This window comes from Nelumbo nucifera, chromosome 4, assembly GCF_055504915.1.
Source record: "Nelumbo nucifera cultivar China Antique chromosome 4, China Antique-T2T, whole genome shotgun sequence".
Lineage (NCBI taxonomy): Eukaryota > Viridiplantae > Streptophyta > Magnoliopsida > Proteales > Nelumbonaceae > Nelumbo > Nelumbo nucifera.
The window spans coordinates 36,863,769-36,872,360 of record NC_142652.1 but is presented as its reverse complement, the minus strand read 5'-3'; positions in this window follow the sequence as shown (position 1 = coordinate 36,872,360).

The window sequence follows — 8,592 nt, the reverse complement described above, 5'->3', positions numbered from 1 at the left end:
AAACAAAGATTCTATTTCATTAAATCTTATTTTCATGACTAAACTCCAAAGATCCATCGTTCATTACTTTAACTCCCTTTCTAACGACCCTGATCTATGTGTTATTCAAACTCCAACTCCTCAAAATCAAATCCAACATATCCATCACCTTTATATCATTAGGAAACAATTAATTAACGAATCCTAACACGAATCTATGATAACCAACTAGAAAGACATTAAGATCCCATTCTGATGGCCCTAAATGATTATCAAGTTCAACCATATCTTTCTCAAATCAGAACCATCCATTTGACTCCTCACCCTAATCCATGCCTACCTACCAAATTGTAATTCAAAATTCACTTGTTTAACCCACCATAAGCCTAGAACCTATTTCAACAAATCTCATCAATCAGACCTTACCATTGTGTTTAGAGAACCAAAAATCCCCAACACATCACATTTCACGACCAAAAACCTCCATTTGACTGTTGAAAAAGTAAGACTCCATATTAGACCCTCTCGTTGATTAAAAAACCATAAGCTAAGACCGTGATCTAAACTAAATGAGTCATTTTGCACCTATGATCAAAGATCCATCACTTCCACTAGATTTAGGATGTTCAAAACTGCCAACCCACCAAATTTCATCCCAAAATTCCCACATTTGACCCTTCACCAAACAAAGATTATATTTCACTAAATCTTATTGATCTGAACTTGTCAGCCATAGATCTCCATCATCCTGACCTTATTTGACCAATCAAACATCACCACTATTAAACTAGGAAGACACTATTTCGATGCACCAGATTGAATCGCCACATCAGTTGTCCAACCTAGAATCTTAAAAGGATCGAGACTAATGTCAACTCTTTACTTGACCACATTAAAACACCTCGACCAATGAATTTAAGCCTTATAGGCTTAAAAAGCTCAAAATACCCAAACAAACCCCCACTTGAAACTAAGAAAGGAAAAAACTATTTAAAAGTTCATCAAATTTATGTTTTTTGCCACTGTCAGTCCTAAATACAGGGCTGCAATGTCTAGAATGCCCCAATTCCTCATTGGACACACAAAATCCATAAGAAGCATTCCAAACTCGAGAAAATTTGTTACACAAAGAAGGAAGGGTCCACTACATGCTTTTCTTTATCAAAATCTTTGCCAATTTCAATGAAAGTGCTTTGCTAAATCACAAACAGTGCAAATAAGCAAAGTTCAGATCCATCTCCCTCCATTTTCTCTATAAATAAAGGCCCAACTCGAGTTTGGAAGAAGGAAGAGAGGGTCGTTTTCCCAACTTCTTTGATACACCCATTCTGCTTGAAATCCCAAAATCCTTAAAGCCAAGCTTAAGCCTCGTCCCCCATTTTCCAAACTTAACACTAGAAATGCTTAGCCAGCTCTGTGCCTTTCTCAATTTTTGTTTGAAGTCCTTTTAGCTATAGGAAAGTTTGTTTCAAGGTTGCATATGAGAGGTAAGCCTCTCATTTCACCATCTCTCTACTTTTAGTTTAGTTTCAAATTGCTTAAAGCCTTAAAATCCTGGGAAACTTGCATTCTTAGCTTTCTCCAGATTGAGAAAAAAAAGAGGTAGAGAGGTGAGGGTCTTAAGGAAACTAGTATCTAAAACTCGATAACATCACCTCAAATAAATTCTAGACAAAGTTGGAAACATTTTTGCCAGATTTCAAGAGCTTTGTGCAATCTTGTTAATTGGTATTTTGCTAGAATTTGAGCCTAAACAATTTCTATTGGGCTGCTACAACAGCTTGAAGAGAAGGGTGCCTAATACCTTTCTTCTCTCAATCCTTGGGACCAGAAACTTCTTGGTTATGTGCCTTTTCAATAGGGGACGGAGTCACTATCAAAGACTTAAATCATGTTTTTCAAATCTAAAAATGAAAGCCCATTTCTCTAAAAAGATGGGTGGCAACTCCATCTCTTTGAGTCAATTTTGAACTTCCCAGAGCTCATAGGGGGTTATAATAAGAAACAAAAGATAGCCCCCTCTTAGCTGTTCTAGCCATCACATGAGTTGCATGTACATTGTAACATAGACTAATGAAATACTATCAAAAGAGGATAGGAGGTGTTTGATATGCTTTATGAGGTGTCGATCTTCCAGTTTCTATTTCTATTGGTTCCTCGAATGCACTCCATGGTAGTCTTTACATAAAAAAAAGACAACTGAGGAAGGTCCTTTTGAAACCAATAATCTAAAACCTCTAATGATTGCTTGGAGTTCTACTTTGCTTGCAAAAATGGCCATGCACCTTTGTCCTTTTGCAATGAAAATGTTGAGAGTATGAGATGATAAATAAACACCTATAGTTGCTGTGTGTGCAAGCGTCCCTTGCTCCATCAACGATCACAAAATTTGGGCATGGTTGTGAAACCATTGTCTTGTTTCCTATGTCATTTTCATTTGTGTAAGGGAGCATTGATTGGGGTGGGGAGGAAAGTATTGGTCTACTCTTATGGAGACGTTAGAGGGTTTGGATCTTTTCTTCTGAATAAAAAATCATTGCATTCATCCCATAGACTTCTCAAAATTGCTATGACTCGCTAAGAATATTTTCCTTGAGTGTTTACCTTGCAAAAATGGCCATGCACCTTTCTCCTTTTGCAATGAAAATGTTGAGAGTATGACAGACTCGGGTGATATCATTGTGTAAGATTATCTTGCAAGTTTTGCTATAGGAAGAGTTTTGGATGGACTATAATTTGTGCTTGGAGCCAGGATTATCTTTGAAAAGTCACAATCAAAGAAAAGGTGGGCTTGAGTTTTGGTGCAGAATCATAGAAAGAGCTGAGTATATCTCCTCTTTGAATGTAGTGCCAGCTTGTTTTTGTTCTAACAATATTTGAGAGCAGTTTCTACCTAAATTGTTGGAATTTGTTAGGTGTTGGAATGGACCACAGTAAGTTCCAATTTTAGTGGAATTTGATGCCTGGTTTTCCCTTATTTTGTTAAGATAAATGCAGTCCTAGTCTTCTTAATGCCCCTTGGCTCCATATTATGGCATTAGTCAAGTCTCTTTCATTTTTCGAAGAGCCAAAGAAGCAAGACTTGATATTTTGGCAATCGCTTTTGCTCATTGAGGGGTTGGGGGCAAGAATTAATCTTTGCTTTGGGGGGGTTATATCACCAATAGATCCGTTGTAAGCCCAAGACATACTTCTATTAGACCCTAGGAACATTGCAAGAATGTTGGATGACCTGGGATTTTGAAGGGAATTGCGCTCTATTGACCTTAAGTTTTGTCTCCATGTAATTGTAAGAACAATAACTCATTTCTAATACATTATGCATCTAGTGCCTAGACCATTTCCTTTCATTGCCAAAATACATCTAAGTAGGGCTGGCAATTTTTCAACCCAACCCATTAAGCCGCCCAACCTACCCATTAATTAATGGGTTGGGTTGTATCCATTTTTGTCTTGGGTCATAGTGGGTTGGGTAACCCAATAAAAGGACATTTGATTGGTTGGGTGGGTTGGGTCATGGTTATCCAGTGGGTAACAATTAATTTACTCCCTCTCTTAGGTAGGGGTGTAAATGAATTGAATTCGAATCGGATCAGGCAATATCCCAATTCGAATCCAATTAGAAAATCTGATATCCCAATTCGAATCTGATTAAATATTCGAATATTCGATTCGATTAATTAATTATTTTAAATAATTAATAAATATAAAATAAATATTTTATTGATATAAAGTATATAAATATATAAATTATTCATATAACTTAGTTATTATATATAAATTATATAAAATATTTTATATATTGATGGAGGGTGATTTGGCCCGACCTCATAGCACAGGTACACGTGGGCGTGACCTCGCTCAAACAGTGACTCAGTGTGACAACGCAACAGATGCAGCCGCAAATTGGAGGGAAGGTCCCACCGAGTTCAGCTCGGCAACTCGGCGGATAAACTACTCACCGGCGACTCGCCTGACCTACACCCCCTCCCCGAGGCTAAGGCACTTCGGGGTGCCCCCAAGCTCGGGGTACCTTGGCCTCTCTTGATGCTCGAGCTCCTCCCGATGGACCTCAGGCCACTCCCAGACAGGAACACACCGATTCATCTCTAGACACCCCGAGGTGAAGACACCTCGGGCCAGACAACTCGGCATAGCTTGCTACAGGCAGTTTGCCGCTCACGGGACAGCCTGGCACAAGGTAAACCACGGAAGGGTAGTTCGGTATATTGCAGGAAGGTCTCCTGCCCGACCATCGTACTCGACAAATCTGGGACAGCCGCCATGTCCCTTGACAGAGAGAGACGTGCCTGCCACCTTTAGAGGGTGTCATTACACCTGACAGGCACGAACCCAACAGTGACGGCCCCGCGCGCGCCACCTCAGCTCTGCCTGTAACGGCTGTGGCAGGCTGACAGTGGTGGTTGTATCTGCCCCGTCAGAGGCCAGTCGTACCTGCCCTGTCAGAGGCCAGCGGGCCTGATGCATCGGAATTCTGGTATAAGGATCCTCTTCTCAAGAAACAGGAATCATCTTGATTACTTGCGCTATCTCACTCTTAGCCTGTATCCTTTCCTTGCTTCCTACACATAATACTAACTTAATCGTCGGAGTGTTCCTGCTGGGCAAACCCCCCGGGGATTCTTCTTCTTCTTCCTCATCTCAGGTACCTTTCGGGAGCCACGCGAGTGCCAGCTAGGAGTGACCGGATTGCGCACCATCATTTGGCATTGTCTGTGGGAAACGCTTCTAAAAGCCTTCCTCTAAACCTTCGCAGTTTTCTCTCTCTTCTCTGAAGACTTAGCACTCATGGATTCTTCAAGCAATATCAGACACAGCATGGAGATGGATACCACCAGGGAACAACCGTAGGTTCCTACAGTTTGCATTGGGCAGTTCACCATTCCTCTCTCGGTGGACGGGGTCCCCAGCCTGAACATGCCACGAGCAACCGCACCTGTGGGTGTTCCCCTCCCTCCCTCTGTTGAAACGACCTTTGCTGAACCGACTGTCATCCCCCTGGTGACCAGCCAAAACCAGTTTGATGATCTGATGCAGTGCGTGCGAACCATGCAAGCACAGGTGCAGCAACTCCAGCAATACCATCTTTACCAGCACCAAGTGCTACACCACGTCTCTCAGTTCCACTATTAGTAGCAGTTCCCTCAACTGCCTCAATCTCAGATCCAGCAGTCGCAGCTCCCCCGGCCTCACAACGAGCTAGGTCTCTTTTCCAGGACGAACATCCTCCTCACCAAGGAGAAGCCTCCCAAAACCTCCCCAAGAGTCGGGCCTCCTCCCGCGACAGATAAGAAAGACCGGCCACAACGGTCTCGCCGCGGGCGGCCAGGTCGGGTAGACCCCAGCTCACCAGATCTACAACGCCCCCGCAGTTGCAGTTCGAAGCCCCGTTCCTGGAGAACCGGTTCGAGCCCTTGGCCATAGACTCTATGCAGAACCCCTCTGTCCGCAGCCATCACTAGCAACCAGAGCCGCTTCCGGTGCAGACGATCCCCGAGAGTACAGAGGCGAGCAGTACCAACACGGAGCCGGCCAAGAGACAAAGACGCCGCCGCCGAGCCCGCCGAACTACATCCTACAGCCTGCCCGAGCTCAAAGGCCAGGAAGAGGTAAACTCGGATGAAGCTAAAGTTTCCCTCCTTTCAGTTCCCTCCCTCATATCTCCCGAGCTCCTAGCAGTTCCAGTGCCTAAAGACTTCAAACTCCCCCTTCTCGACAAATATGATGGGTCGTTCAACCCAAACGACCACGTGGACGTCTTCCAGTCGTAGATGCACCTAGCAAGGGCCAGTGAGTCCTGCCTGTGCGTGGCCTTTTCCACCATCTTCAGGGGAGTGGCTCGCACGTGGTACCGGAACCTCGCACCCGACTCGATAAGGAGTTGGGCACAGTTTGCGCAGGCCTTCACATCCCATTTCATCACGAGCAAGCGGCGCCCGCGAACTGAGGAAAGCCTCATCGGGATAGTCCAGAAAGAGGGAGAATCCATCCGGAGCTACATCAAGCGGTTCAATGACGCGTGCATGCAGATACCGTGCCTAGACCTCGTGGTACGACTCGCCACGGCCAAGAAGGGTGTGACCCATAAGGAGTTCAAGTGGCATATGGGTTTGGACCAGCCGGAGACCATTACAACCTTCCTCAAGCTCGTAGACAAGTTCATAGCTACAGAGGAGGAAGTCAACCAGAAGGGTGAGGGCGCACCTGAAAAAAGAAAGAGAGAAGGGGAACCCCCCAGCCAAGGGGACAGCCGAAAAAAGGACTCAACTCGGGGGGCAAAGCCAAGTCAGCCGTACCGAGCTCCTGCGGCGGATCGAACTGATTATACCCCATTGAATGTGAGATGGACCGAGATCCTGATGGCGATCAAGGACGCCCCTTACGTGAAGTGGCCACCTCGTCTGAGGGGGAATCCCAATGAGAGAAACAAGAACTTGTATTGTAGTTTTCACAGAGATCACGGTCATAGTACCGAAAATTGTAAAAACCTCTGCGATGAGATAGAGGAGCTCATCCGTCGCGGATATTTAAGGAATTTTGTACAAATAATAATAATAATAATAATAATAATAATAATAATAATAATAATAATAATAATAATAATAATAATAATAATAATAATAATAATAATAATAAGACAGGTCGGCAAGGGGAGCACGGTAAGGATGCTCCTCGAGTCCAACAGCAGGCCGGCCGAACAGTCACAGAGACAGCCTTCGGAAGAAAGGCCAGTTCGGGGAACCATCCACGTGATAGTGGGAGGTTTGGTTGTAGCAGGTTGTACTTTAGCAGTGGCCCGGACGTTTGTTCGCGAAGCTGCTCGAAAAGAACAGAATCCTCTGAAGAGGCCGAAAACGGAAGAACCAATTTTTTTCATCGAAGACAATGCGCGATGGGTCCACTACCCTCATGATGATGCGCTTGTGATAAAGCTGAGGATCAACGACTTCGAAGTCAGGCGCGTATTTGTTGATTCAGGTAGCTCAGCGAACATTCTCTTCAAATCGACGTTTAACTAGCTTCAGTTGCAGGGAAGTGACTTGAAGCCCGCAAACACTCCTCTGGTGGGTTTCAGTGGAGAAGAAGTCAGGCCCCTTGGGAAAGTGACAGTACCTGTGGAAGTCGGCACATGGCCCTGTACGGTCAGACTCAACCACGACTTCCTGGTGGTCGCAACCCCCTCCCCATACAATGCCATAATAGGGCGGCCAATCACTCATGTCCTCCGGGCGGTGGTCTCCACTTACTATTTGGCAATGAAGTTCCCTACAGACTTCGGTGTGGGAGTAGCGCGGGGCGACCAGCTCGAGTCCCGCAAGTGCTATGTTGCCGTCCTGAAGGGAAAGACCAATGTGGCCGACGACCTCGAACTAGAGCGGTGGTCTCCACTTACTATTTGGCAATGAAGTTCCCTACAGACTTCGGTGTGAGAGTAGCGCGAGGCGACCAGCTCGAGTCCCGCAAGTGCTATGTTGCCGCCCTGAAGGGAAAGACCAAGGTGGCCGACGACCTTGAACTGGAGCGGCCTACGGAGCAAGGCGAAGAATGAGCTACACCCACAGAAGAAACGGTCGTGGTCCCAACTTCAGTAGCAGACCCAACTCGGATGCTACAGATTGGTGCTTCCGTCCAAGAACCTTAACGATCTGAACTGGTAAGTTTCTTACATCAAAATTTAGATATTTTTGCATAGTCCGCGGCCGAGATGCCCGGTATTGACCCCAACCTTATGACTCACAAACTTAATACTGATCCTGTAGTTAGGCCTGTTAGACAAAAGAAACGCAACCTAGCCCCGAAGCGATGGAAAGCAGTCGACGAGGAGGTCACGAAGTTCCTCGCAGCCGACTTCATAATAGAAGTCCATTACCTGAGCTGGGTAGCCAACCCCATTCTGGTGAAGAAGGCTAACGGCAAGTGGCGCATGTAAGTCGACTACACTGACCTAAACCGATCCTACACACTCCCTACCTGCGTTGCTTGCGGCCTACCGAAGCCAAGCTCGTACTCCGTGACACTCATGAAGGTCTGTGCGGCAGACACTTGGGAGGCAAGGCCCTCGCCCAAAAGGCACTTTTGACAGGGGTATTACTAGCCAACAATGAAGGCAGACGCCATTGAGTTCGTTAGAAAATGTGAGAAATGCCAGAAGCACGCCAATATTCACCACCAACCCGCTACCGACCTCAAGTATCTCACCAGCTTGTGGCCTTTTGCACAATGGGGCATCGATCTACTCGGGCCATTCCCGCCAGCAACGGGTGGGAGGAAGTTCTTAGTAGTAGTAGTGGATTACTTCACCAAGTGGGTAGAGGCTGAACCCCTTGTAACGATCACAGCCCAGAACGTCCAAAACTTCTTTTGGAAAAACATCGTGTGCCGCTTCGGGCTACCCCGGGTACTGATCTCTAACAATGGCAAGCAGTTGGAGGACATCAAATTCCAAGACTGGTGCCAAGACATGGGAATCCGACAGAATTTTACTTCAGTTACACACCCTCAAGGCACGGTTGGACCGAGCTAAAGGACTGTGGGCAGATGAGCTACCCAGTGTGCTATGGGCCTACTGGACCACAGAGAAGACCGTCACGG